Source organism: Microcaecilia unicolor, chromosome 1, assembly GCF_901765095.1.
Source record: "Microcaecilia unicolor chromosome 1, aMicUni1.1, whole genome shotgun sequence".
NCBI classification, from domain to species: domain Eukaryota; kingdom Metazoa; phylum Chordata; class Amphibia; order Gymnophiona; family Siphonopidae; genus Microcaecilia; species Microcaecilia unicolor.
The window spans coordinates 225,480,689-225,507,814 of NC_044031.1; positions in this window are offsets into that span (position 1 = coordinate 225,480,689).

A 27,126-nucleotide genomic window follows, 5' to 3' on the forward strand; every position below is an offset into this window, starting at 1 on the left:
TCTTCATTTTCTTCCGGTATTCCTATCTGTGTTCCTCTTGTTGAGTTTTTCCGTATTTCATGAACGCCAACTCTTTAGCCTTTATTTTCTTAGCCACTTGCTTGGAGAACCATATAGGTTTCCTTTTTCTCTTGCTTTTATTTATTCCTCTTACATAAAGGTTTGAAGCCATATTTATGGCTTCTTTCAGCCTGGACCACTGCTTTTCCACTTCTTGTATGTCCTCCCTGTCCATCAGCTCTTTCTTAAGGTATTCCCCCATTTTACTAAAGTCAGCATGTTTGAAATCCAGGATTTTGAGTTTTGAGTGGCTGCCCTCCATTCAGCTGTTGTACCAAACCAAACTGTGTGATGGTCACTGCTGGCCAGGTGGGCACCCACTCAGACTTTAGACACATTTTCCCCATGTGTGAGTAGCAGATCCAGCGTCGCTCCTTCTCTCATGGGTTCCATCAAAATTTGTCTGAGAAGAGCACTTTGAAAAGCATCCATGATCTCTCGTCTTCTTTCTGATTTCACAGATGGAACTTTCTGATCCGCATCCGGATGGTTGAAATCTGACAGCAACAGCACCTTTCTTTTTTTTTCACAACTTTTGGATATCTGTGACCAGATCTTTATCTAGTTCTTCCGATTGTGTCAGAGGTCTGTAGACAACACCCATGTGGACAGAGGTTCCATCATCTCTTTTTAAGGTGATCCATATCACTTCTTCCTTTCCCAAGGCACCTGTCTACATTGCACTTCACCCACCACTACACTACTCCAGGCACCTGCATGCTCCTCTAATAGAACTGTCTATAACATCTGAGGCTGTCATAGAGGCTACTACTTTTATTTACATCTTGGGGGGGAAGATAATCAGTGAACACTGGAGGAATAAGGGGAGGGGGTCATCCCATTTAGGTTACCTGTTTGTTGCCTTATTCATTCTAAAATAAGGTCTAGATCAAAATGTTGATGTTTCAACCCTAAATGTTTTCATTTTGTTCCATTATGGCTGCAAAACGTCCAAGTGTTAGGAATGCCCTAAGCCCACCCACGAAACACCCTCAACACATCCCATTGTGATTTGGATGCACTGCAGACAAATTGCATAGATAAATGTCTGCAAAATAGGTTTCAAAAATACTGATTTGGACATTTTGAGAAGAAATTTGTCCAAATTCTGCATTATGACACTTTTTGGATGTTTTTCTCTTTTGAAAATGAGACTCGTGTTTCCAGTTTTTCAAATACCTTTTGACAAAGTTCCTCATGGAGCGCCTGAGGAAATTAAAAAGCTATGGAATAGCAGGCAATGTCCTCATGTGGACTGGGAACTGATTAAAAGATAGAAAACAGAGAGTAGAGTAGGGCTAAATGGCAAAATATTTCAGTGGAGGAATGTATATATTGGAATACCACAGGGATCTGAACTGGGACCAGTACTTTTTAATATATTTATAAGCAATCTGGAAATGGGGACAACAAGGTGATCAGGTTTGCAGATGACACAGAAATTATTAAATTGCACGCAGTGCATAAGAAATTGTGCTTGGACCTTAGGAGACTAGAAGGTTCAGCATCAAATGGCAGAGGAAATTCAATGTGAACAAGTACAAAATGATGGACATAGAGACAAATAACCCAAATTATATCTGTACAAAACTTAGGTTCTACATTAGGCGTCACCACCCAGGAAATGGCTCTAAGTGTTATCATGGACAACACATTGGAGTCAATATTCAAAAGCGATTTAAATGTCTAGGAGAGGATCCTGTCCATTTAAATCATTTGTCTGGGGCTAACCAGGGATATTCAGCAACACAACCGGATAGTATCACTGAATATCCCCTCTAACTGCCCAAGCCAAAACTGGCTAAGTGTTGGTAGTACAGAAAGCTAACCAGTTAGCAAAGATTTTCTGCCTGCCAACCAGCTGAGCAAACACATAAGGTTAGGACAGAAAAAAGTCTGTCTTAAGTCTATATGGTGAAGGTAACTGGGCACGGGTCTGAATATTTTCTGGTGCCCTGTTACCTTCCAGGTAGCAGATCCAGATGCCCCATCCCACTCCCCCTCCCCCCAAGCCCAATCCTCTCTCCCACCTACTTACCCCCAAAGATAAGGGAAGGTAGGCATGCACATGTGAACAAGCCTCTACAAATGCATTCCAAGGGTGTGATGTTTTTCCATTCAAAAGGTAAATGTACTCACAGAAATACCAAGTTTCTGTTGGTAACATTATGCATGGTATGAAAGTCAAATCTGTGCATTCTATACCCGATCTAAGAAGGACAAACCACTGCAGCTTATCAGCACATACAGCTCGAAAACTGACTTCTGTCTTGCAGCATAATCTTTGATTTTGTTTAAAAACACTTTGCATGTCTCAGTGATCCATTACCAGCCTCAACCTGTGTTAGTTGTTATGCAGTGTTCCACAGTCATTCATAGCAGCTTTATATCTACATCTAAATCTATAGATAGCTAGATATAGATAGAGATATTTTGTATGTACGGTAGATTTTACTGCCCACTGTCACTGTATTTAAGTCCTTCAATGAACTGTATTTGCATATGAAGAGGTTTCTTTTTGACTGACTTGCCTGATTGTGTCACTGTTAAAAATTCATAAAAAAATAGAGGGTTATTATACCTTTAGGTACTGTTCCCATTAGTATTAAACAAAAAAGGAAAAGAAAAATGAAATGCACTTACTGAGTGATGAGTTCTAATTAATCATGATTACTCTCCTCCCCTTCCCCTTTATGTAACCTTCCCTGAACAAACACGGCCTCCTCAAGCAATAGAAAACTACTGTTCTTTATACTTCGATGACATTTTGTCCTTACTATTCACAGTTGAATTTATGTAGTTGAACTTCTGTGCCTGAACAGTATAACTCAAAACTGCCAGCACTGTTGTTTCTCAGTGAAATGTTCATAAATGTAATTCATCAGCTGCCTCGTGAACCAGCATCGATGTCTATTGTCCACTGATCCAACAACTGCTGATGGCTTGTTGATGTTGTTGTTGTGCTGTTTAATTAAAATGCCAGGCCGTGCATTCAATTGTACATTATTAGCAACTTCAACAACTCTTAACAATACACAGCAAACAGTTAAAAAAAAAACAACTACTGAGTAATTCACTGTAAACTTGGATTAATTGTTAGCACTAAAACTTTTTATTTAATTTAGCAATTATTATTTTAATGGTATCATTGTTCTCTAAAACATGACAAATATACCCAACTTGTATTTAAAGTTTTCTATTCATTATTCTCTTATTAAAGAAAGAAAGAAATTATCAGTAAAAACGTGATTTGAAATGTAGTCGGAATGCAAGCTCTTTAAACCTTCTGGGAATCCACAACCTACCTCTGGGACTAGATACTCCTCTGGATTTCCTTCTTATGTAAAAAGAACTTCCCTATCTTTATAGGGTTTGAATAGATTTATATGATTAATTATTGTTTAATGAGAATATGAGAATATGTGCCATCTCTTAATCGACTTTCCCTAATCTTTTGTTTGATCACCCAAGGTCCCTTCCACTTTGCTAACCAGTATGAGGACCTTGACCCTTGGTTGAAATTCTCTTTCCCTTGCCTTTTTTCATAGTGTTTCTTTTGCCTCCTTTCTGAGGCACAGTCTTATATACCCAGGTATATATCTTTTAGAAATTTCCCTGTCCTGTTAGGGTCTTTGCCAGCGAGAGATTTTTTCCTTTCCCTAGTTCTTAGGTCCTTGATCCTGAGATTAGTGTTAGTTTACACCCATTGTCTAATACAGCCTCAACTATTTTCTCATTCACCAGTATAGGTTTTAAGTATTGATGGAGGGATGTCTGTCTTCCTTTTTCTACACCGTTCCCCAGCTCTAGAATGAACATGCCATAAAGGGGAAATATCTTTTGAAAATGTCTTTTTTCACTACATGTAAAACATCTCAGGGAGCCCTCTTTTTTTTTTCTTGGGTCTGTTTTCTCCCATATGTCCTTGCCTATAGTTCTGGGGCTTCAGAGGCCCCAGCTCACACTCATCCACAGAATTCTTCTATCTAGGGGATTCTCTCCACCCCCTTTTACCATTTGTCATTGTTGGGCCAAGCCCCCTTTTGGCTTTGGGGGAACATCTCCTTCCATTTTCAAGGCCTTCCTCCCTCCACCTCATCTATATAGCATTCTTTAAAATCTATAGCATCATTCAGAGTTAGGGGACTTTGCTTGCTCACCCACATTTTCATTTCACCCACAATTTCATTTCATTTTGGAAGATTCCCAAGTACAACTCCAGAGCTGTGGGTTCTAGGATTGCCTGTTTTGTTTTCTTCTCTGGGTTCAACCACTAGTTTGCTTTGTCTTTAAATCACTGTATCATGGCTCTCCCTTGTTTTTTTTTTTAAATTTCATTTGTACCCCCGTGCTTTTCCTACTCATGGCAGGCTCAATGCGGCTTACATGGGGCAATGGAGGGTTAAGTGACTTGCCAGAGTCACAAGGAGCTGCCTGTGCCTGAAGTGGGAATCAAACTCAGTTCCTCAGTTCCCCAGGACCAAAGTCCACCACCCTAACCACTAGGCCACTCTCCCCAACCTGTTAAATCTTGTTAAATTTCAGGCCCCTAAACTATCTCCTATATCCCTCATTTGTAAGACCTAATCAGTCCTTGATGGCTGCTTTTATTATCACAAAGTCTATAGCTTGTTCAGGGCCCAGTGTCCTATAAGCGACTTGGGTTTCTCCAGATAACTATGGGGCTATCTTTGCTGCTCATTGTTCCTGGGGCCACCCCACCATCTCAATCACATATTCAAAACTCATTAAGAAAGCATCTGGCTCATCATTGTCCTCCAATTGAGTTAATACCAGTCCACCACAGACCCTCCTTTGCCTAAGCTAAATGACCCTTCCATGAGGACATTTTCCAAATATTCTCTCTGCTGCTGCTGACTTAGCCAAGCCTGCATACTCTTTGCTTGTTCTTCCAACAGTTGATACAAAAGTTGGTACTGTTTTCTTGCCCCACATAATCTCCTATTGGGTTTAGATCTGCTCCACCATCAAACTTAAGGATGTTCTCTGTCTCCATGATCCTCCTGCAAGGGAAAACAAACACAGGCCTACTAAGAGCAGTACTACTGCAAGCTCTATTTCCTTATCCTATCCTTCCCCAGATAAGGCATCTCTGACAGGTGCCCACACAATCTTTATATGAGTCGGGTCCTCCTTATGCTTGGGTTGCTGATCCCACCACTGCCACAAATAATGCTGTACAACCTCTCTAACATAGAGATATGCTTCCTCTAGCAGTTCCATATGTAGTATTTCACGAATTCTGGTCCTTTCAAAATATCATATGGGCTTCTTTTTGGAGATTCCCACACAGTCTATGCCTCTGGGTCTAGTTTCACAATGAACAATCTGAGTAGCCTTCTGCTTAGGGCCGGTCCTAGGGTTTCTAGTGCCCTCCTGCAGCCTATTAGTCAGCGCCCATACCCATCCAGGGGCGGGATCACTATGGCTCCGCCCCTACAGTAGTCACACCCCTTTTACTAGCCATAGCATCATTGAAAATATTACACCTGTCTTCCCTTCCCTCCATCCATGTCCAACAATTCTATCCCTGCCCTCCCCTCTATCCACCCATGTCCAGCAACTCCCCTGCCCTCCATCCATCTATTCATCCATATCCAGCAATTCTCCTCTCCCCGGCTGCCCCCTCCATCCATCCATATCCAGCAATTTTCCTCTCTCTCCCCTGCCCTCCCCTCCATGTCCAGCCATTTCTCCTCTCTCCCTGGGCCTGGCCTCCCATCCATGTCCATCCTTGTTCATCGATGCTCCTCTCTCCCCTTCCCTCCTCCATCCATCCAGCAATTCTCCTCCCTCCCCTCCATGTCCAGCAATTTCTCCTCTCTCCCTGGGCCCTGTCCTCCCATCCATGTCCATCCTTGTCCATTGATGCTCCTCTCTCCCCTTCCCTCCTCCATCCATCCAGCAATTCTCCTCCCTCCCCTCCATGTCCAGCAATTTCTCCTCTCTCCCTGGGCCCTGTCCTCCCATCCATGTCCATCGATTAATGCTCCTCTCTCCCCTGCCCTCCCGCTGCCATGTCCACCTGCCCACCCCCTCTTCTCTGGTTTAAATCTTGTGTTTAAATTTACCTCCAACATCGCAGCAGCTGCGCAGCATCAGTGAAAGCGCTGCTGCTGTCGTCTCCCAGCCTTCCCTTCGCTCGTTCCCTCAGAGTCCCGCCTTCTTCTGATGTCATTTCCTTGTGAGGGCAAGACACTGAGAGGGAACGAACGAGCGAAGGGAAAGCTAGATACGTCGGGCAGCAGCGCTTTCACTGATGCTGCGCAGCTGCTGCGATGTCGGAGGTAAATTTAAATACAAGATTTAAATGCCCCTGGGTGGCGCAGGTACCGGAGCAGGAAACCAAAGGCAGGGCTGCTGTCAGGGTCTGGGAGCTGAGGTAAGCAGCGAGGGTAAACATGGCGTGGTGGCGCCCTCCAGAGGTCGGCGCCCTCCTACCATGCTTACCTCGCTTACTGGGTTGGACTGGCCCTGCTTCTGCTCATCAACAAATGCAGCAGGTTTGGATAACCCTTGGTGAGTATGGAAGCAAATATCTTTCTACTCCAGTGTTTTCCCTTGGGAATGACCAGTCAACAACCTCCCACTGGCAGGGTCCTACCAGAAGTGCTTCTTCCCTCAGTGTCTACTAGGCTGGCAGTCAGAAAGCTACTATACTCCTTCTCCTTCTTTCCTTCTCTCTTCTGGAATCAGAATCTCTTCTTTATGTTCTTATAAGCAGGGTTTGAGACACCTGCCTCACTACTGTGAGTCTCCTTCTCCAGATCCCCTTTGCCTCCTGGGAATTAAAGTCTTCCTCAATAATTCTTTTCCTTTCACTTTCTCCTGGGAAACGAGAAGGCCAGTGCCCTATCAGCAAAGGACTGAACAAGAGGAGTTTCAGCGCAGGACAGCACTGGAAGGAAGGCAAAAGAGCTAGGTTAAGGATACTAGGGAGAAGAGGAGGAGAAAGGGAAAGGGAAGAGGAGCAGGGAAGCAGGAAGAAATAGGGTCAGAAGGGATAGAAGCCAATCAGGGAAGGATAGGAGGGGCAAGAAAGGGAACCAAGAAATTAAAATGAACGGGAGCCCAAGAGCCAGCGCCATTAATGAATGGAGTTGTGGAGATCAGCAATCCTTCCATCCCGCCCCAGGGCAGAACCCGGAGGTGGATAGCTGATGGGACAGAATGCATCCATCAGCTTGTCACAGCACAATACACCAAAAGAATTCACAGTAGTGAAGGGGGGGGGGCATTCAGCAGATCCAAAGTATCAGGCAAGATGCTCTCTAGAGTGGAAGATGCTCACTTAGACAGAGAAGACGGTCGCCCACTCTTGCGCAGAGGGGGCATGCCTAAAAGCATAAGTAATGTAAGACAAGGTGAAAGATAGCCAAAAATCTCCTCCAGCTTGAATGGCTTGGGGGAGGAGTGATAGCAGCGGAGTCTGGGTAAGCTTGCTACGGTGACCCAAGACAGGAAATGGAACATGGAGGGCCACTAGCTTGCATTGCAATGCCCAGATGTCACAGCTGCGATGGCTGAAAGGTTGAGCATGTTCATGAATGAGAGAATGATCCCCCTCCTCACCAAAACCCACCCTGCGAGGTAGCTTGTGAGTTACTCTGTTATTAGGAAGTTACCTGGTTAGGAAGTTATTTGTATTAGATTAGGTATGTTGAAAGTTGTGTAATGATTTACAAATACAATTGCATGTATCACTGCTAGTTACATAAGTACTTGCCACACTGGGACAGACCAAAGGTCCATCAAGCCCAGCATCCTGTTTCCAACAGTGGCCAATCCAGGTCACAAATACCTGGCAAGATCCCAAAAAAGTTCAATACATTTTATGCTGCTTATCCAGAAACAGCAGTGGATTTTCCCCAAGTCAATTTAATAATCATCTATTGACTTTTCCTATGGGAAGCCATACAGACTTTTTTTAAACCCTGCTATGCTAACCTCCTTTACCACATTCTCTGGCAATAAATTCCAGAGTTTAATTCAATGATGTTAGTGGTGCAGCCTTACAATAAATTCATTTTTGGAAGAAACAAAGGCTTGCTAATCATTCCAAGGGAAAGGGAAAAGGGGGAGGGTTGTTGGGATGGAGGGGGAAGAGGGGGCTATATGTGCTGAAGCTGTGGGCTACCCCTATTGTGATTTTTGTTTTCCTACCAGAAGGAATTTAAATTCCATCACAATAGGTAAACTCCTGTATACAAAGACGTTTTGAAAATTGGGGTAAATCATTATACCTTCCATTGTTTTTGATGAGTGCAAGTGGAGCTTGTTTATGGCATCCCTTTTCTCACTTTATATTACATTATTGAAAATTTAAGTTACATGTGCCTATTTTTATAACTTATTTTTTCCACCCTCACCTAGCTTGTTTTGGTTGATTTGAATTTGACAATTGAAAGTATCACTTTATTTTTATCAACATAGTATAAAATTAAGTTGGGTGTAAAAGTATGACACTGCCATGAACATGCATACTTTTACTGTAGATGTTGCTGAGGGTGCAGTCTGGGCACAGCATAGGTAGAGCCAAATATTTAAACTCCACGGTTAGCATTGCTTTCAAATACCGGCCAAACCCCCGGATTCTATATATGGCGCCCAAAGTTGTATGCCGAAATTTGGCACACATCGGGCATATTCCATAATTGGGCATGCAACTTAATTGACAAATGAGCAGTTAATTGGCAATAGTTAGGGGCTAAAAATCAGTTGTTGGCACTAATTGGCAACAATTAAAATTTACACATTTATCTTTCTAGTCAGGATTCTAAACAGATGCACACATAAATTTTCTGCGCCATCCAACTATGGGGCATGGCCATGGGAGGGGCATGGGCAGATCAGGGGCATTCCTAGAAATTGTGTGCAGTGTTATAGAATATGACAGACCTGCACCTAATTCAGGCATGAGAATTTGCTCCAGGTTTCAGTTGGTGTAAATCCTCAAACTCAAAATTGGGCGCAGATCCTGGCATTAAATGCTATTCTATAATGGCCACCCAAGTTTGGGTAGCGTTCATAGGATAGTGCTCAGCGCTCATTTAAAGTTCTGGTGGGATATTCAGCACCAGTTATCCTAAGGTATCTGGATCATTATCCATGAAAATCAGTGGTGCTTAGATAATCTCCAGCAGTCATTCTGTATCCAGATATTTAGTGCCATTATCCAAATACTAACCTACCTCTATGGTTACCCAGGTATTGGCACTGAATATCAGCAATATCCAGATTATTTCCATCTCTGCCTCCCTGGCACTACCTGGAGAGCACTGCAGCAGTTAATAATGATTTTCAGTGTTATTATCTGGATAATGTCACTGAAAATCCAGGTGTAGCCTCGATGAGTGGCATTTATCCTAGTTGGAGCCACTTCTTTCCAGATATGCTGTGACACCCCAAGCAGGGATTGGGTGCAAATGGCGAAATAATACAGCTAGACAAACAGATGAAACACAAAAGTAAGTATTTTAAGGAGATTCTCAGGCCTTTTCCTTCACAGGGCCAGAGATATAGGGTGGAAAACCCTCTGCAGTCCAGCAACAGAGTCTTAGGCAGGCCTCTGACAGGAAGCCAAACACAGTCCTTGGCTGTCGGGGATGCTACACCCTAAACGCAGCCTAAACGGTTCCGGGTTCCTTGCCAGACTCCAGGTCTGGCTCCTGCCAGACCGCAAAACAGACTTGCAAAGTCAATTCAAAAAGAAACAATGGCTTACCTCAGTCAGATCATGATTATTAAATGGGCACTTTAGCAGCACACTTTAGCAGCAAATGAAAGATGGACGTCCATCTTGTTTCGAAAATATGGGTTTCCTCGCCCCTAGATTTCGCCATTTTGCAATTTGGATGTCCCTTTCGAAAATGCCCCTCCACGTGTTTTTGCCTCCAACACAATCTTTTTTTCATAGTCCCTCTTTTGCCTTCCTTATCAGCGCTTTGCATTTGACTTGACATTTCTTATGCTTTCTTATTATTATTAGTCAGATCCTTCTTCCATGATCTGAAGGATTTTCTTTTAGCTCTAATAGCTTTCTTCACCTCACTTTTTAACCATGCCGGCTGTCGTTTTATCTTCCTTCCTCCTTTTTTAATACACGGAATATATTTGGCCTTGGCTTCCAGGACGGTATTTTTGATGGAATGGGCATTTCTAAAATCTATGCACACTATTCTAGAATACACCTGCTATGCCCCTAATATAGGCATTGGGATCTACGTCAAGTAAAACATAGCCTATATGGAGGAAAAGTCTGATATTGAGATGGATGTGACGAAGCTGCAGCTTTGCCCTGGGATTGGTAGCATGGAATGTTACTACTATTTGGGTCTCTGCCAGGTATTGGCATGGCCACTGTTGGAAACAGGATACTGGGCTAGATGGACCACTGGTCTGACCCAGTATGGCTTTTCTTATGGTCTTATGTTTAGTACATTAACAATATTCTTCCCATCTCAGAGGCTTTTTAGGCATGAGAGAACATCATGCATGCTGTACATTAAAAAAAAAACAAACAAACCATGGAACATTAAAGTATCTAAATTACAAGCTAACACTGCAGTCACCAACATTCTTTAACTACTGCTTTCATAAGCATGCCAAGGCCTATTTAGTACAGCAAATCTCTGGTTCTGAACAGATGCTGTCAGCTGGGACTGCATAGTGTACTGCACATTTGTAAAGATTCTTTTCACATTGCATAAAAAAGGGGCTTTTGAAAAATCATGCAGTTGTACACACAAGTATTAAGTACTCACACTGCCAATGTTACATGCACTTAGGGCCCCTTTTGCTAAGCCACGTAAGCATCTATGCATGCCCAATGTGTGCCAGAATGGAGTTACCACGTGGCTCTTGCGGTAATTTCATTTTTGGCGCACGGTCAAAAAATAATTTTTATTTTCTGCCAAATATATCGGACACGCGCCAAGTGCCATTTGGCGCACATAGATCATTACCGCCCAGTTACCATGTGAGACTTTACCACTAGGTCAATGGCTGTCTCAGACCCAAAATGGGCACGCAGCAATTTTCATTTTGTCACACGTCCATTTTCAGCAAAAATTTTAAAAAGACATTTTTTGTAGGTGCGCTGAAAAATAATTTGCGCGTGCCCAAAAAACACGTCTACACTACCACAGGCCTTTTAAAAAGTTTTGCAGAAAATGGATGTGCGGCAAAATGACAATTGTTGTGTGTCCATTTTGGGTCTGAGACCTTGCCACCAGCCATTTACCTAGCGGTAAGGACTCATGCGGTAACTGGGCGGTAATGGTCTACGCGCGTAGAATGCCGATTACCACCCACGCACCAGAAAATAAAAATATTTTCCAGCACACCTAGTGGACGAGCATCAAAAATGAAATTCCTGCAAGGGCCACGCAGTATCCAGGCAGTAATTCAAAATTCACGCATAATATGATGAAGAAGGGCAACCTTCGAAAGCTAATCAAGAAATGTATTAAGTTATGTCCAATAAAAAAGGTATCATCTTATTTTCTTTTCAATGTTTTATTTTGTATGATTTCTATTGATAAAAATTGATGCAAAAACACAGTCTTATCTTCATCTGATTTCACAGAGGTGGTTAAGTGCTGCATATCATCTTTAACAGCATAAGTGATAGCTGGCAATATAAACCTGGATATTCAATGCTGGTACCCAGACATAGCTTGACATTGAATATCCAAGCATAACATTGGTGATGGACAAAATAAGGCTGGTGACCATCACCTGGATATTTACCCCAATAAGGTAGCATGGCTCATCCTCTGGAAACTGTGAATAATATATCTGAACCAGAAAAATACTTGCATCATGACCCTAATCTTCATTTTCACTGATAGAAAGCTTGAAGTAAGAAAAGGAGTACTGTGGTAAAGGAGAAATGCACACAAAAAATCCACTACTAATACATGTGTTGGTAGAAAGCAACTATTCTGTGCTATCCCCCCGACTCTATAAAAGTTGTGCATACAAATTTAGGCGTAGCCCCAGTTTGCACACAATTTAATAGAATAATCAGCCAATTTGTGCCCATAATTGGCTTTTTAACAAGCAATTATTGGCACTAATTAGATTTAATTGGATCTTGCACGTGTAAATTTAGGTGTGGGATCTGTGCCTAAAATTTACATGTGGTCCGAAAAAGGAGACACAGAAATGGGGAGGGTCATGGGCATTTTGGGGTGGATCAGGGGCATGGTTTTGAGTTATGCATATAATTATAGAATATGGGTGCTTCTCGCGTAACTTTTGCTGCGGGCATTTGCACCATATTTTAATTTACCTGTGACCTCTCTACTTAAGTGTTATTCTGTAAACAGCAACCAACTTTAGGCGTGGCTTATAGAATCCCAATTTAAATGGATTTTTTTGTGCCATTTACATAATTCACCCCTATATGTGAAGAAAGAGAAGATCTTCAAATATTAGTCAATGTAAATAGAAGAAGGAAAGAGAAATTCTCCCAACTGCATAGGGTACCACTGGCCTAAGTAAATAGAACATCCAAGTGCATCTCATTAAATACAGAAAGGGTCTGGCTTTGGCATAATACAAATGTTGATATACAGTGGTGGAAATAAGTATTTGATCCCTTGCTGATTTTGTAAGTTTGCCCACTGACAAAGACATGAGCAGCCCATAATTGAAGGGTAGGTTATTGGTAACAGTGAGAGATAGCACATCACAAATTAAATCCGGAAAATCACATTGTGGAAAGTATATGAATTTATTTGCATTCTGCAGAGGGAAATAAGTATTTAATCCCTCTGGCAAACAAGACCTAATACTTGGTGGCAAAACCCTTGTTGGCAAGCACAGCGGTCAGACGTCTTCTGTAGTTGATGATGAGGTTTGCACACATGTCAGGAGGAATTTTGGTCCACTCCTCTTTGCAGATCATCTCTAAATCATTAAGAGTTCTGGGCTGTCGCTTGGCAACTCGCAGCTTCAGCTCCCTCCATAAGTTTTCAATGGGATTAAGGTCTGGTGACTGGCTAGGCCACTCCATGACCCTAATGTGCTTCTTCCTGAGCCACTCCTTTGTTGCCTTGGCTGTATGTTTTGGGTCATTGTCGTGCTGGAAGACCCAGCCACGACCCATTTTTAAGGCCCTGGCGGAGGGAAGGAGGTTGTCACTCAGAATTGTACGGTACATGGCCCCATCCATTCTCCCATTGATGCGGTGAAGTAGTCCTGTGCCCTTAGCAGAGAAACACCCCCAAAACATAACATTTCCACCTCCATGCTTGACAGTGGAGACGGTGTTCTTTGGGTCATAGGCAGCATTTCTCTTCCTCCAAACATGGCGAGTTGAGTTCATGCCAAAGAGCTCAATTTTTGTCTCATCTGACCACAGCACCTTCTCCCAATCACTCTCGGCATCATCCAGGTGTTCACTGGCAAACTTCAGACGGGCCATCACATGTGCCTTCCGGAGCAGGGGGACCTTGCGGGCACTGCAGGATTGCAATCCGTTATGTCGTAATGTGTTACCAATGGTTTTCGTGGTGACAGTGGTCCCAGCTGCCTTGAGATCATTGACAAGTTCCCCCCTTGTAGTTGTAGGCTGATTTCTAACCTTCCTCATGATCAAGGATACCCCACGAGGTGAGATTTTGCGTGGAGCCCCAGATCTTTGTCGATTGACAGTCATTTTGTACTTCTTCCATTTTCTTACTATGGCACCAACAGTTGTCTCCTTCTCGCCCAGCGTCTTACTGATGGTTTTGTAGCCCATTCCAGCCTTGTGCAGGTGTATGATCTTGTCCCTGACATCCTTAGACAGCTCCTTGCTCTTGGCCATTTTGTAGAGGTTAGAGTCTGACTGATTCACTGAGTCTGTGGACAGGTGTCTTTCATACAGGTGACCATTGCCGACAGCTGTCTGTCATGCAGGTAACGAGTTGATTTGGAGCATCTACCTGGTCTGTAGGGGCCAGATCTCTTACTGGTTGGTGGGGGATCAAATACTTATTTCCCTCTGCAGAATGCAAATAAATTCATATACTTTCCACAATGTGATTTTCCGGATTTAATTTGTGATGTGCTATCTCTCACTGTTACCAATAACCTACCCTTCAATTATGGGCTGCTCATGTCTTTGTCAGTGGGCAAACTTACAAAATCAGCAAGGGATCAAATACTTATTTCCACCACTGTAAGCATTAGCGGTAAACTGAGAGATAGAGATCATACACAATGTTACTTGGTTTATGAGTGAAGTCTGTTCATGTTGAGGTGTGCAGAGAACTAACCTAATTGGAGGTATTTATCCAAAAGAAAGCCAACTTCAGAATAGATAACTAAAAAGAACACACACACACATGCCTCTGTTTTGTCTCAATCTGGCATACATAGAGGGGCATAATCGACCAGAAACGCCCATCTCCATGGGCGTTAATCTCCGAGAACGGGTCCGTGAAGGGGCGGAGTGAACCGTATTTTTAAAAAAAAATAGACGCCCATGTTTTATTCGCCAAGGTGTGAGCTGGGCGTTTTTGCTTTTCACCGATAATGGAAAATGAAATCGCCCAGCTCAAAAACGAATAAATGCAAGGCATTTGTTCGTGGGAGGGGCCAGGATTCATAGTGCACTGGTCCCCCTCACATGCCAGGACACCAACCGGGCACCCTAGGGGGCACTTTTACAAAAACAAAAAAAAAGGGAAAAGAGCTCCCAGGTGCATAGCACCCTTCCCTTGGGTGTTGAGCCCCCCAAATCCCCCTCAAAACCCACTGCCCACAAGTCTACACCATTACTATAGCCCTAAGAGGTGAAGGGGGGCACCTACATGTGGGTACAGTGGGTTTGGGGGGGTTGGACGACTAGTAGCATTAAGCAGCACAATTGTAACAGGTAGGGGGGGGATGGGCCTGGGTCCACCTGCCTGACGTCCACTGCACCCCCTAACAACTGCTCCAGGGACCTGCATACTGCTGCTTGGGAGGAGGGTATGACATTTGAGGGTGAAAGTAAAAAGTTGTGAAACATCATTTTTTTGTGGTGGGAGGGGGTTAGTGACCACTGGGGGAGTCAGGGGAGGTCATCCCCGACTCCCTCTGGGGGTCATCTGGTCATTTAGGGCACTTTTTGGGGCCTTATTCGTCAAAAAACAGGGTCCAGGAAAAGTGCCCTAAATTCTAGCTACAAACGCATCCATTATCGGCGAAGGGCGCCCATCTCTGTTCGCCCAATAACCACGCCCCAGTTCCGCCTTCACCACGCCTCCGACACTCCCCCGTCAACTTTGTCCGCATCCGCGACGGAGTGCAGTTGAAAGCGTCCAAAGTTCGGCTTTCGATTATGCCGCTTTATTTGTTTTTGTGAGAAGAACGCCCATCTCCCGATTTAGGTCGGAACTTGGGCGTTATTCTCGTTCGATTATAAGCTGGATGATCATTTTAAGAGTGGCAAGATCACCAGAGGATGGCTTTAAAGTAAGAAAATACCTCTCATATTCAGTCTATACCTTAAAAGTCCAAAAGTATACTCTCCCCTAATTCTACAAAATTGGGCATATATAGAATAAGGTCAGTTGTACGTACAACTTAATAATTAACTGTTAAAAAGTTAAAAAGTCAATTATTGGCTTAAATTGGTGTTTATTGGCACCAACGGGTAGTTGTGCTTGCAAGTGAAAATAGTCACTATCCTAGAAACTGTATGTGGAATTTCTGTCATGCACAACCTCTAGGGGGCATGGCTGTAGGAGGGGTATGGGCAGGGTAGGAGCGTGCCTATTTGTTTATTTGGATTTTGCTCACAAAGTAGTAGGTCAAGGTGAGTTACACTCAGGTACACTGGGTATTTCCCCCGTTCCTGGAGGGCTCAGAATCTAAAAGTTTGTACCTGAGGCAATAAAGAATTAAGTGACTTGCCCAAGATCACAAGGAGCAGCAGTGGGATTTGAAACAGATGCCTCTGGACGTCAAGACTGGTGCTCTAACCACTAGGCTACTCCTCCACTCTATCTATGAGTTACACACTCAGGTTATAGAATACTAGGGGTTATGCACCAAACTGCCCAGCACTTGCACCAGCCTTTGACATGGAAACGTACACGAGCATTCTATAATGGCAGTTTCATACAAAATTTGCACTCGGTGCATATCACCCTGGCACCTACATTTTGGTGCCATTAAACAGAGGAAGCAGCTGGGCAGTCTCAACTATGCCTGTCAGCCTCACCCATCACATAACCCACTTGTTTTCTTCACAGAGACATGGCTTATGACTCCCATTGCCAGCTCCCTGGGTGAAGAAGAGGCATAGTTATGGCTTGATTTTGAACTTCCCATGACAGTTTACCGACGGAAGTCATTTTTTTTTCTATTGCATTCACAGGCACAGCAAGGCTGTCTTGCAGCTGCAGACATGAAAAGTAATCTCACCTTATTCTTCCAGTTGTTTAATTTTAAAAAATATATAGGTAATAATAGGTATGTAATATAAAACACAGTACAAATTGCCATTTTAGATTACAGCAGCCAAGCATAAAAGAAGCAGCTGGCATACTCTCAAAAGCCTTGTGTCACTGTGTGCCTCTGGAATGAGTTTAAAATGTTGGGAAAATTAATCAGGAACTGCACAGGCAGCAGGTGCAAGACTGTGCAAAGCATGGCAATCAATGACAAGTTGTCAGGTTTCATAAAGTAAAGGATATTGATTCCTCAAATTATTACCTGAAGAAACTATTGCGGCAACAGGAATTGTAGAGGCTGCTTCAAAAGTGAGGCATTCAAGGTTAAAAGTAATCATTACCAAGCAGTTTGGGATTTAACAATGTTAACTTGATTAATGTGCATACCTGATAGCCTAAAATAGTGTTCTTTCCAACCAAGCATCATGCCACCTTCTTAATCATACTTCTATAGTTATCAGTACTATCTATACACAAGAACAGGTTGACTCTACCTGATGTGTCAGCATAGACTCTGCTCAGTCTAAGGCAGTGATTGTCAACTTCAGGGCACACCTAGCCAGTCAGATTTTTATATGAATGAGAAAGATTTACATAAACTACCTCCTTTGTGCAAATCTCTCTCATACATATTCATTGTAGATTGCCTGAAATTCCAATTGAATGTGACTCAAGAACCATTATATGCTTGTATTGTCCCCTCCTTTCTTTTACCATCACCCTTTCTATCTTTCCCAGGCATGGTTGGCTTCCATCATGAGCTGGGAGGTTACCAGTGCTACTGGTAGATGATACCAGGCATCTACTCTTCTCTCAGTGTTTTCCTTGCACTTCTTCTGAACTTCCCATGTCATGTTTTGATTTGATATGACCTCTGATTACAATATAACAAGAACTTAAAAATAATTCAGAATTATTCATCTTTACTGTAATAAATGTAAGACAGTAGCACTGGATCACGGCTTGTTTTCTAGTAGTCAAGACCATGTTTTCTGCTGAAGTTTATAAAACCACAATAGAAAATCCTAATGTTAAAATATAAGACACTGAGCAGGTAGAACAAATACCCTGATAAGGCAGATGTTGAAGGTGCTGCCATTGAAGACTTCCTACTTGGACCACCACCTTTTCCTAGCAACTGCCCAAAGTCGGATGAAAATAACCCCTAATTAAGGGCAGGCTGGGCAGCTTAAAAATATTTGATACTATCCTGCATGAAAGAAGCTATGAGAAGTTTGCTATCTGTTCCCTGTGACAGCTCTAAGGTTTAAGGCCAGGGTCTAAACCAAGAAAGACATTGAAGTATGACTACTCAAACACTGTCAAAGCGCCTAAACTCCCAACCTGAATCAATTCTTGAAAGATACAAGTGAAAGACTGCAAATCATGAGACTGCAAAGGCTATAGACATCATCGAATCCCTGTTCCCAGATTCTGAACCTGCTTCGAAGGCTATTTGATTTTGATGTTGCAGAGCTATTACTTTTGCAACTATTGTCTGCCATCTCAACCGGCTTGGAATCTGCCTAAACATTGCTATTTAATTATTTATTTATATGATTGATATGTCATCCTCTGGTGGTGAGCATGAGAAAATATAGGGTTGTGGTTCATTTGGGAATTCCTGGCCAATTTATTTGCAATTATTTGATTCATTTCAGACATTAGTATTTGTAAAAATTTGATTAAAGTGCATAAGATGTTTTAATATGTGTAAATCAAAATTATGCACACTAATGCATGCAAAATCAAATTTGCTTGAATTCTTCATGCATAAAACATTTTCTGAAGTGAAAAGCACAGGTTCAATGCACATCCCCATCTTCTGACTGATCATTTGGGCTCTCAGAAACTAAATTTTAACATTAAAATAAAATCTATAAAGTGTTCCAATATTCAGCTTCATTATAGGGGCAATTCTATAAGTAGGCAGCTCCTTTTAGGGCCCGGATGCTATATGGTGAAAGCCTATTCTATAACAACGTCTGGGTGTCAGGATTCCGTAATAGAATACTAGCATAACCTGATTTCATTGTGCTTTACATTTAAGAATGTGCGGTTACACCAGCTATAGACCCAGCCTAACTAGCCATGTTATAAGAACATAAGTGTTGCCATACTGGGACAAACCAAAGGTGAACCAAGCCCAATATCCTGTTTCCAACAGTGGCCAATCCAAGTCACAAGTACCTGGCAAGATCCCAGAACAGTAAAATAGATTTTATGCTGCTTATGCTAGAAAGAAGCAGCGAATTTTCCCAAGTCCATCTTAATAATAGCTTATAGACATTTCTTTTAGGAAATTATCCAAACCTTATTAAAACTTTGCTAATCTAACTACTTTTACCACATTCTCTGGCAATGAATTCCATAGTTTAATTACACATTGAGTGAAGAAATATTTTCTCTGGTTTGTTTTAAATTTACTACTTAGTAGCTTCATGTAATGTGTGAAAATAAAATACCACTCAACATGATCCAACGCCTTTTCTGCATCTAATCCAATGTTCATGTAAGGGCTACTGGAGTCTTGTGCATGTAAAAGCACATTAGTGAATAATCTCATTTTATCAGATGAATACCTACCATGCATAAAGCCTGTTTGAGTGGAGTCAATGAGTTTAGGTAGAACTAATTGTAATCTATCTGCAATGATTTTGGCACAATGTTTAGTGTCAAAGTTAATTAAAGACAGCGTTCTACAGTTTTGTACGTGTGAAGGATCTTTGCCTGATTTTAAGAGGACTATTATAGTAGCCTCAGTAAAGGTACCTCAAATGTCGCCAGTTTTAATGAGGTAAGTATAAAAATAGCTTAATATAGCTTAATAGCTAGTATATTTTGGAATTCCAGATAAAACTCTAAAGTCAGGCCGTCTGGGCCAGGTGCTTTTTTTCTTTGCCATATTCTTTAAAGCAGCAAGGATATCTTCTTCTGTTATAGTGGCAGCTAACTGTTCATTATCGTTTTCATCTACTATACTATGTTCTAGCTCTTTTAAGAAAGACTTAGCATTTTGTTTAGGATCTACTTTGGTTGAATACAGAGAAGAGTAGAATTTTTGGAATCTATTTATAATATCTGATTTCCTAATAAGCAATGTATCATTGTCATCCTTTATTGCAGAGATGTCATTTTTTTTTTTCCAACTCTGATTTTTAAATAGTTTGCTAATGTCCTGATTTGATGCTATCTGAATAATGAGCAGATTTTAGGAAAACCTCTTTACTTGCCCTTTGCGCAAGCAAGGAGTTGTAATGGAAGTAAACAGAGTTTAATTTACCTAATGTAGTATCTGAGGGGCTAGATTGATGGGAGCATTCTAATCGCTTGATATTTTGCTCTAACTCATGAATTTCATTATTAAGTTGTTGGTTTTTTTGAGAGGCACTAAATCGAATAATTACACCCCAATAAATGCTTTAAAAGCATCCCATCTGCTAAACCAATCTGTATCTTGTAGTGTTATAAATTAAATTACTGTTGAGTTAGATATGTGTTCAATAAATTTAGGATTGTTCAGTAGTCCTGTATTAAAGCGCCATGAGCATTTGGACTGTCCTTGAACTATAACCAGTTGAAGCATTAAATGGGCATGATCCGATAAGATGATACTTCCAACAGTAGAAGTGCATACGTTAGACAGCAGGTTTGATGTGGTTAAGAAATAATCTGTGTGGGAATAGGAATTGTGAGGGGTGGAATAAAAGGTGCAATCACTTTCATTTTCATGCACCATACACCATATATCACAGAATTTTAATTGCTCCATGATATCTTTTAAAGCCACTCTAGTTTTAGTATCTTTAAATGAGTAGATGGATTTCCTATCAAGAGTTGGGTTTAAATTTAAATTACAATCACCACCCAAAATTATAAGTTTATCACCCTCCATAGATATAATATCAGCTATAGTGTGAAAGAATTCAGGGCAATCTGTATTTGGGGGATATATATTGAATAGAATTGTAGATGGGGTAAAGAAAATAATAAAAAAGGGTCGGTGTCCCCTTTAAGAGGGGCTTACCTGGGCCTTGGGATGGTCCACGGGGGTTTTTGGGACTCCTGGGGTGCTCCGGGGTCTGGTGGGTGCTTTAGGGGCTGGTTTGAGTGTGCCCCTCGTTTTTCAAGCCCTCCGCTGGGTCTGACGGTCTTCGGGGCCGTTTTGAGTGTGCCCCATTCAGTTTTGTGACCCTCTGTGGGTCTGATGTCTTTGGGCCGGTTTTGGGCCCATTCAGAGGCTCCCTCGATGCTGGTCAGCGCTCTCCGGGCTTCCCAGGGCTTGCTCCGGCGTTCCTGGGTCCCGATTCGGGACCGGAGCAAGTCCTGGGGCAGGGGAGAGGAGGAGAAGCTGAAATCCTGGCAGGCGCGATTGGCGCGCCGCCGCGGAGCTGCAGGAGAGCTGGGGAGAGGGAAAAGCCGGCTGTTTCCGGTGCACGCGCATGCGCGATTCTGCCTGAAACGCCGGTAGGCCGAAAAATGGAGCCTGGGCCTCGATTTTTGGATTTTTCGGGCCCGCGACGAAGAGGAGCGTCGGAGGGTATTCGGGACCCTTTGGAGGTGAAACAACCCCAGGATGCATGTGAGGGAGGCCAGGTAAGAGGTCCTATGGCCTTGGTTTAATTTAAATTAGTTTAATTTTTGAGTTTTTTCAATGTTTTCTGTCGAGCCTTCCTGGAATTTTTTTAAATTATTATTTTTATGGTTAGGGGGTCTTGGAGAATTGTTTAAATGGATTGAATACTTTAAAATTTTTAAAGTTAATTTTAAAGGGGTTTTAGAGGTTTGTTTGTTGCGGAGCGTCGTGCGCTGCTCTGGTTACGTTTTTTAAAATTCCGTCGACGGCATTTGTGGGAGCGCATGTTGCCGCCCATACTTGGAAATTTTGGTGAAATTCTATTAATTTTTTATGGGTTATTTTGGTGAAAATAGTGAGAATTGGTGCCTGTTAATAAGTTTTAAAAAATAAAACATGGACTGGAGTCAGAAAAATATGACTTGGAAGGTGGTGTAATTTTTATTGAAGTGCAATGTGATTTATTCTGTATTTTGTATAAAAATTCATTTTCTCCATATACTTTAATGGCAAAAATTGATTTTAAGATGGAGATTGACATAAAATTCCAAACTGTAAAAGCTGGCTAACATTCCGAAAGCTAGCGTTTGATTGGTGCTGGCAGGTCAGATGCCCAAGCCGCGGTCCCGTTGCTAGGGAAACGGTGCTGGTGACAGGGGTAGAGGGACTGAAGGCGCAGGAGAGACAGGACCTGCATGGAACGTGCTCTGCCTGTTTGTGTAAGAGAGTGAGATTGAGGCTAAGGGAGAGAGCCTGAGTGAGAGAGAAGTTGATTAAAATAGGCAAGCTGATAATCATAGAACACCTGATTGGCATTTTGAGAGATGTGCATGCGTTCATTTGTTGAGTGGTGGTACTGAGGCTTGCCTGAGTTTGGGAATAAGCTGTAAACTGTATAATAGCTGCTGGTAGCCAGTGAATGTGACCAGTGGTAGTGGGTGTGCAGCAAACTTGGTGGGTTCTCACTGACTTGCCACTGAGCGGGGTTGTGCAATCACCTTGCACCTGTCCGCAGTATGAATTAGCGCTGATTAAAAAATTAAAGCAAGACTGTTGACTTTGAGGTGGAACCGTGTGCTTGTGAGAGCATTGGTCTGAGAAATGAATAAAGTGAATTTGATGACAGGCATTATATAACCTGTGTTCCAGCTCTTGTTTGGGGATGTGAAATGCAAGTGTGATGATACGGTGTGACCAACTTAAATCTCAAAGTGTTCCTCATTAGGTAGGAAAAAAAAATAATTAGACAGGTCATTTTAGGGAAGTTAATTATCTTTTGATTTCGAATGAGATGAGTGAGCCACAGTTTTAAAAAACAATAGAATCCCTACAGAATTCCTAACAAATAGGGAGATAGGGTTTTAAATCCTCTCAGTTAATTAAAGTACAGGTACCGGGGCTGTTGAGCAACGCAGAAGGAGCAACGCCGAAGCAGCACGTGCACCAACATTTCAAGAAAGACCAAAGATTCTTCTTATACAAGAAAGGTCAACTAAAAGCACAGCTAAGTACAAGCATCATTGCCCTCAGCGATTCAGAGACTCTACATTCATAGACAAATACTTACCTTGAGGTGGAGGTGTGTGTTCATATCCAAGTTAGGAAAGTTTGACTCCTTTAAAAGAAGATTGCACACAAAGAATCAATTTCTTTAGTAATATTTCACAGTATAGTAAATGTTGAGCAATAGAGAAAACAAGCAACTGTAATACTTATCTGATTAGTTTGGTCAAGGATATTGGTTAAATGAAAATGTATCGATTGATTGTTAGTGTTCCTATTTTCTGAAGGGTAGAAAGGGAAATTGTTTCAGATCAGGAATGCATGTATATAATTTCATTGTCTTGAAATGTGAGAAAAACATTTGCACTTTAAAATTAGCATTTTAACTCAATAGAATAACTACATCTTAATACAGCTGTTTTTTTTTAAATCTATTTATCGCTGGTATTTATTGAATAAAAAAACATCTTTTGCAATAAATCATTATAATCTAAACAGTAGTGTGCAATATTGTTATCACTTGGTAACATTAGAACCATCATCAGGGGAAATTCATTTAACACCTTAAATTGCACCCTATATAGCATATCCAGCATTGAATTTCTCCAATTTTCCTGGAAATTCCCTATGTGGTGAGTGTTTAGCGAGGAACCTTGCACCGTGATTGAATCCTTTCCATCTGATTTTTAGAACCTCACCCATAGGGGATCTACAAGTGGCGTCACGGACACAGGATTCGAATTTAGAATTCGAATTTAGAATTTGTAAAGGATTTAGGAGGGAGATTCTGAGTGAGATATATTTGTTGTGCGTAACTGCATTTTTCCAACAGATTTTATCTGGCGCAGTGCAATAGAAAAAAAATAGAAGGTGTGTCATAGTTCCTTTCATTGGCAAGTAAGAAAAATGGAAGATTGGAAAATTGAGATGGAGAGACTCCGTTCACGGCTAGAAGATCAGGAGAAAGTGAATCAACAGCAATTTGAAATGTTGAAAATGTTCAGGGAGGAGAGGATGGAATCATCTGCACTGGCTAGGACGGTAATCGAAAAACTGAATGAAGCCCAACCGAAGTACCCCGCCTTATATATTCCTCGAGACAAGAGAATTCAGGATTTTGCGGGACACCCAGTGAAAGTGGGTGACTTAGCGGTGGAAGAGTGGGTTAAGAATACCAGATCCGCTTTGAAGATTCTTCGGGTGCCTCCTGAGGATCAGTGGGAGGTAGTCCGTGACCATTTGAAGGGCCCAGCGGTGGAAGTAATGAAAATGGTTAAGGAAACGGAAGAGCAAGACGTGGAGGACTTGTTCAAAATATTGACCACGGAATTTGGGGACAGAGTACCATTGAATGTTCGTAGGAAAGAATTTTACTCCAGAAGACAACTCCCAGGAGAGACAGTGAGATCTTTTGGATGTGACCTCAATGACAGAATGAATCGTATTCTAGCCAGGAAGCCCACTGCAATCACGGATGTTGAAGAAGTCTTAAAACAACAGCTGGTAATGGGTTTAGCAAATGAGAGCTTACACAGGGAGGTAAAGCGTAAGGATAAAGAATGTCCAGATTTGTCATTTCAACAGTTGTTGGCGTTGGCCATAGATTGGTCCGAGGAAGACGAAAAAGTGAATTATGATAGAGAAAGGGAAAAAGGGATACGAGTCCTTCCCAGGAGGGAAGAAGGCATTGTAAGAGCAACAGTAGGAGACTGTGACACTACCCTGCAGGCGATTCAACAACTAACCCAGGCTGTTGAGAAACTTGGGATAGGTATGGATCAAAGACAACAAGAATTATTTCAAGTGATTCAAGGGCAAAAAGAAGAAAGGTTTCCTCGAACATTTACGACTCACAGAACTGAAAATCCAGGATTTTGGGAAGAATCTGGCAGATATCAACGTAATGCGGGACAGATATCACGGAATATGGCCAGAAGAAGATCACCAGTAAGAAATGAACGTGGTCTGCTCATTTGCTACAGATGCAATGAACCAGGGCATATTAGTAAATATTGTAGAAGTGAAAAGGTTCCGGAAGAGTTTGACAAAAGTGAACGTTATCGGAATGGCAGAGGTAGCGAAGAACAAACACGTGCAAAAGGGAAGAAGGAACAGAGGGAAAGTAATTCGGAGGACGAGTCTCCTACTAAATGTAAAAGTAAAACGAATATACCGCTAAATCCAGCAACTCCTTCTACATCCAGAAATGAAATTAGGTCAGTGAGAGTAATCAGCCAAAGTCAAACTGACACTGGAAAATCAAATGCAATAGGACCCAGACCAGTTTCCAGAATTCTGATAGGTGGAGTGCCAGTTCGTTGTCTAATAGATACCGGGTCAGAAGTCAGCACTATCTCGGCCAGATACTTTTACCAAAATCTGGCAGAGGGTAGGCGCTTGACAGATGCCAACTGGATTAAATTGACCGCAGCAAATGGTCTGGAAATACCTGTGATAGGTTGCTTAGAAGCAGACATTGAGTTTTCCGGTCAAAAGATCCCAAAGAGATGCATCTTCGTAGTAAGGGATGAAGTATGGACAGGACATGGAGGAGAGGAAGAGATACCGGGGTTGATTGGAACTAATATATTGAAAGAACTGCCAGGTTTATTCAAAGATTTTGTCTTGATCGGTTCCAAGGCGAATTCAAAAGCTGTGTCAAGAATTCATGCAGAAATCCGGGAGTTTCACAACGTTCTTCAACAACCTGGTCGATTGGGGTTTGTTAAATTACTGGGGGCAAAAAGGCTATCAATTCCACCATTCTCAGAAACTCTGGTGCCGGGAATTTGTTACAAGCTAAGGAACATAGAGTCCTGCCCGGTTTTAATAGAATCGACCTCAGAAATGTCTGTCCCCGAAGGCATGTTGGTGGCAAAAATAGTTGCTAAGGCAAGGAAAGGAGCGCTGCCGGTAAGAATTTTAAACGCAAGTTCAAGAACTCTTAAGTTAAGACCTAGAGCAAGAGTGGCGGAAGTCTCCAGACCTGAGCAGGTGCAGTGCTTAAATCAAACAAGGTTACAATTTCAAGAAATGGGCTCTAGTTGGGTTATAGTGGCCCCTGAGAGTGAGAAGGAGACGAAAGTCAATGAGATACCCAAAGTCAATGTGGATTGGGAGCAGTTACTTCCCGCGGAAAAGGAAGCATTGGAAACTTTGCTGCTAAAGTACCAAAAGGTTTTTTCCAAACATGATCAAGATATTGGTTATACGGAAGTTTTGCAACATGAGATTGACACTGGAAGTGTCGCTCCTATAAAGCAGAGATTTCGTAGGGTCTCCCCACATATTTATAGTGAATTTAAAAAACATATTCAAGATCTTGTGGATCAGAAAATTATCCGAAGAAGTTATAGTCCTTGGGCTTCTCCTGCTGTGATTGTGAGGAAAAAAGATGGAGGCATCAGATTTTGCGTGGACTATAGGAAATTAAATCAAGTGACGATAAAGGATGCATTTCCACTTCCTAGGATTGAGGAATCTTTGGATGCTTTGGGGAAAGCTAGATACTTTTCCACGTTGGATTTAACATCAGGGTATTTTCAGGTGGCCATGTCAGAAAAGGACCGGGCGAAAACAGCTGTTACTACACCATTCGGACTATATGAGTGGAATAGAATGCCATTTGGTCTGAGTAATGCGCCAGCTACCTTCTCCCGCTTGATGGAATTTGTCATGAATGAGTATATATTTGATATTTTGTTAATCTACCTAGATGACATTTTGATTTATGCCCCGACATTTCAGCAACATCTGGAGCGATTAGAGAGAGTGTTCGTGCGGCTACATGAATTTGGGCTGAAGTTAAAGCCATCAAAATGTACCTTAATGCGGGAAGAAATAAAATTTTTAGGGCACGTAGTGTCAGAACAAGGTGTCACGGTGGATGGAGACAAAACTAGTGTTCTTACAACTTGGCCAGTGCCCACATGTCCAAAAGATGTGCGAAAGTTCATAGGGTTCACAAGTTACTACAGAAGATTTATATCTGGATTTGCAAAAATCGCAAAGCCTTTACATCTTCTTATGGGCAAACCCAGTAAACGACAGTCTACTCAACATTTCCACTGGGATCTGGAATGTCAACAAGCATTCAACACCTTGAAAAAGTGTTTGACTAGTCCGCCGGTTCTAGCTTATCCAGACTTCTCCTTACCTTTCATTTTGACAACCGATGCTAGCCAGGAGGGTTTAGGAGCTATCCTGAGCCAGGAGCAAGGGGACCATGAGCGGGTAATTGCTTTTGCTAGCCGAGGACTTAAGAGAACAGAAAGAAACGATAAGAATTACAGTCCTTTTAAACTGGAGTTATTAGCATTAAAATGGGCCATCACTGAGAAGTTTCCAGAGTACCTGAGATATAAGAAATTTATTGTAAAAACAGATCACAACCCGCTCAAATATTTAAATACCGCCACTGTAGAAGCTGTGGTGCAGAGGTGGTTGGCGAAATTGGCGGAATTCGATTTTGAGGTCATTTATAAGCCTGGAAGAGCCAATGTAAATGCGGATATTTTATCACGCATGCCAGAA